Source organism: Lemur catta, chromosome 10 (genome assembly GCF_020740605.2).
Source record: "Lemur catta isolate mLemCat1 chromosome 10, mLemCat1.pri, whole genome shotgun sequence".
Taxonomy (NCBI): Eukaryota; Metazoa; Chordata; class Mammalia; order Primates; family Lemuridae; genus Lemur; species Lemur catta.
In genome coordinates, this window is record NC_059137.1 from 28,527,346 (window position 1) to 28,532,327 (window position 4,982).

Genomic DNA, 4,982 nt, shown 5'->3' on the forward strand with positions numbered 1-4,982 from the left:
ATAATGGCCTCACAGAAATTTTACATATTTTTTTAATTCTTACACTGAAATGGATTTGATACTCAAGAAAATTAGTTTAAAAATATAAGATTTATAAGAATTCAATAAAGTTATCAGATACACAGTGAATTTGTAAAAATCTATAACTTTATTTTAAACCAGCAATGAATAGTTAGAAAATATATAGTAACAAATAACCTGATTCCCAATCTGAAACTTCACTGACTTGTATAAAGGGAGATTTGAATAAATGACTATAAGAAGTTCCTGTCTGAAAAGAGAAGTTGTTTGAAAATGATGTCAATTCTTTTTATTGTGATTAATAGGTTAAATGCAACTTGCTCAAAATCTAAAGAAAACATTTGAAGACTTTAACAAAATCCATTTAAATGCTCATTTGGAAGTGTAAGTGGACAAGCATAGGTACATAAAGTCTGAAAAAAGAACAGTTATTATAGGAACTCAAACCTCTCAGATATTTAAAATGTGTTATAGATCTAAAATAATTAAAACATTGTAGAAATGAATGAAAGATTAATGAAGTAGAAAAACAGTTCTAAAGCACAAACTAATAAGTATAAGAAATTTAAAAGATGAAGGCAGCATTTTAAAGCAGTGGAGAAGGAAGCATTGTTCAATAATCTAGGCTGAGACAATGGCATAAAAATGCAGAAGGAAAATGAAATAAGCTTCTGCTTCATTCCAAAATCCCAAATATATTCCAAATGGATGAGAGGACTATATGTTTTTAAAAAGGGAGACTATAATTCAGTGGTTCTTAACCAGGAGTGATTTTTGAAGCTGCTAAACTTGCTACAATGCACAGAAAATCCCCTCATAATAAAAAATCAACCAGTCACAATGTCAGTAATGCCAATGAGAAACTCTGATGTAGTCAAAAAGGCAAAAATCCATGATGGTTAACTATTCATAGTATTAGCATAATTAACAATTTAAGGAACCGACGTGACAAATTGACTTTAAAGCGTGATTGGCTTTTTTAAAGTGTAAGAAATAAGACTTTTAGGGTGGTTTCAATTAGAATTGGGACTAGGGCATATTAGGGTCCAACCAAAGAACAGAAACTACCCAGCAATTTGAGCCGGAAAACTTTTATATAAAACATTTTTAAGTATAACAGTGTTTGGAATAATGAGAGATTCACCTGTAAGAAGTAAAGAAAACTCCAAGGAATATAGAATTAACAGATATAAGGAGCAGTCACTACTCCTAGAGCTGAAGTAGAGTATCGAAAAAAGAAATACCCTCCATGTGCTGATGCAGATTTGCTAAAGAAGGCATGGCTCATGGGACGGCAGAGAAGTGCTATGTTGTCATGCTGGTGGAAGTTGCTTAAAATCTGTTCTCTAGATTTAAGTAGTTAGTGTGTGTATATCAGCTGAGCCTACCTAAATTACAGTGGTAGCGTTTTCTCCCTCAAGCATTTCCTTTTCTGTCACAAAGATTCCACAAAGGCTATGATAGATCGCACCCCCGATGGACTCCTGCAGTTGACAGTGAAAATCCATTCTTCTCCCCAATTCCTTGATTCCAGGCCCTTGGGATGCGCAGGTGGATTTTCTGCTGTTGCATTGTGTGAGATACTTCTGTGTCCTTATGATCTCTCCCCTTTTTTGCTTAAGCAGAGAAAGAGAGAGAGAGAGACATAATAAAAACAGGCACATGACATGAATCAAAATTAAAGAAGAAATTCAAATGGCTAATAAACTTATAAAACTGTTCAGCCTTTCCAATTTCTAATTCTTAACTGTATAGTACTTCTAAGTATTAAAGAAGGTTTTGAAAAGTTATGCAGAGCTATAATGTTCTCTCTCTGTTTTAGGAACTTATTCTTTCATCACTTACAGATTATGTCAGTTGGGAGTTGGTGTTAGATAAATTACTCTCATAATATGTAATTGTAAGTTCATTACACCATTCAGTGGCCCAGGTGAAATAAAGTATAAGAGTAAGTAAGGGCAAGCATTTAACAACAGGAAGTCATCATGGAGCATAAGAATTGAAAAATGCAGAATAAATATCTTGTCTTCCTGAATTAATTGACCTAATCAAAAAGCATGTTGCTGTTGATGCCGTGATTACTGAGATATACCCACAGGGGAAGCTGAAGCCTCTGTTTGTTCTTGCGCTGAATGTTATCACAGAATTTGTTATCATGGAACTGACACATTTTCAAAACATTGCATTAAAATTAACTAAAAACTGTAACCAGAGAATTGAAGAATGAAGATCAAATATTCAGCATACCAAATAGTTTTATCTAAATATGAGCAAGCCCCTATAATAAATAATAGTAGTTAAAAATTATTGAGAGCGTAACTAAATGCCAGACACAATGACTAGTTCATTACATTATCTCATTTCATTGACTTTTGAGGTTGAGTACTAATATTATCACTGTTTTACAGTTGAGGAAACTATGGCTGACAATATGAAGTAAGTGGTAGTACTTGGATTCAAACTCTTATCTATCTGACCATAAAACTTATGCTTATTAGATTAAATATAAATATCCTTATGCCCATTAAATTTTAGTTGTCTAATTTTATTCTGATTTTAAAAGTAAAACTTGTACCTTTGGGAAAAAATAAAATTTTAAAAGTACAAACACAGAACAATTAACATATTGTCATATTGTCATATTTCCTTCTAGCAGTTTTTTTATATGCAAATATATGCTTATTATCCCAAATTGAGATCATACTACATGTCTTAGAATCTGTTTTGCTTTTTCTAACTGTATGTCATAAGCAATTTCTCATGTTAAAACGTATAGGAAGTAAAGTTACAAAGTATTTAATTATAATACTATATAACAATTTTTAATCAGTTCGATAGTATTAAGCATTGCTTATTTGTAATTTTCAATTTTATAAATATTTTTTATAATATAATCTTATATCTATTTAAAAATTTTATTTCTGTAAATTAATTAAATATATTGTATCAAAAGATATCATGAAAAGTTAACCTCAAGAAAAAGTGCATAAATTTCTAGAACTTTGTGAGAAGATACATTTTCTTATTCTTTTGACCATAATAACTCCTGGTTATTATTTAATTTTAAAATTTATAAGGAAAGTAGTATCTTCTTGCTTTAATTTCTTTCCTTATTTTCTATATTAGGTTTATTTCATTGCAAGCATCTTAAAGAGGCCCTGCTTAACTCAAGGAAAAAGGAATTTTTTAGACTACTGAGAAGCTTGAAACATTGAAAATACAATTGAGCATGATCTCAGTCTCAGATGAAATAGGTTTTTGGAGATAGGGAAAGAATGAACTAATGGAGAGTTTCTTTAGGGTGCTATTTGAACAACTCAACATTGACTTTTCTCTGCAAAGAGTGTTGATTGTCCTATGTTGTGTCAGGAGGGGTATGGTTCTGCCAGACCCTGAAGAGTAGGAGGCATGTGGCCCCAAAAGGAAACAATGGCCAAAGAAAACAGGCATCAACCTAAGTACTGTAGAAAAACATATCCTCATATATTTGTTGGCTAGTGGTACTTCCTTAGTGAATTACTTCTTCTTTGTAAGTCTTTGAGTTTTTCAACTACTATGTTTGTCCTTTTCTTAATGAGTTATACCATATATTTTTATATATGAGAACACATACACCATATTTTTTATATTCATTGCAAATCTTTTTCCCCTGAGTTTGGTTTTGCATGAAAATTTGGAATATGATAATGGAGGCTTATTTGCAAAAATCTTTAATTTTTATGTAGTTAAGTGAGTAGGTTGTTTGCTTTATTGTTTCTATATTTACTGTTGTATTTAGAATGTTATTCCTAGCCTAATAATCTATTTAAATGAACTATCATAGCTACTATATCTGGTGTTACTTTATTATTTATATGTATTTTCTTGTGCTTTGTTTATTACGTTTTGCTCTTTTTTTCTATGTTTCACATTTTGCTGCTAGTCCATTTTGTATTCTAATTTCACAAACTGGTCTCTTGCCAGTTCCTATATTCAGAAGCTGCCACTTCATAATCAAATGCCAATAATCAGAACTTAGATGTTTTTATTTGTCAATAAATATTTAGTTACTTTCTTGGGATCTATTTTTAAATTTTTTAAATTTTTAAATATTATAGATACATAATAGTTGTCTACGTTTATAGGGTACATGTGATATTTTGATACAGGCATACTATGTAAATTAATCAAATCAGGGCAATTGGGGTATCCATCACCTCAGGCATTTAACTTTTCTTTGTGTTAGGAACATTCCAATTCCATTCTTTTAGTTATTTTAAAGTATACCCTATACCCTAACTTATTGTTGATTATAGTCACTTTGTTATGCTATCAAATATTGTTCATGCTATGTACCTATTAAAAGTATTTTTGTACCGATTAACCAGCCCCACTTTATCCTCCCCTCCCCACTACCCATCCCAGCCTCTGGTAACTGCCATTCTACTCTCTGTCTCCATGAGATCAATTGTTTTTAATATTTAGCTCCCACATATGTGTGAGAACACATAAGATTTGTCTTTCTGTTCTTGGCTTATTTCACTTAACATAATGTTCTCCAAGTCCATCCATGTTGTTGCAAATGGCAGGATTTCATTCTTTTCTTTGGCTATATAATATTCCATTGTATATATGTACCACAATTTATTTATCCTTTCATCCATTGATGGACACTTAGGTTGATGCTGTACTTTGGCTATTGTGAATAGAGCTGCAATAAACATGGGAGTGAAAATATCTTTTCAATATACTAATTTCCCCTCCTTTGGACATATACCCAGCAGTGGGATTGCTGAATCATATGGTAGTTCTATTTTTAGTTTTTTAAGGAAACTCCATACTGTTTTCCATGGTAGTTTCACAAATTTATATTCCCACCAACCGTGTATGAAGGTTCACCTTTCTCCACATCCTCACCAGCATTTGTTATTGCCTGTCTTTTTGATAAAAGCCATTTTTACTGGGCTGAGATGATATCTCAT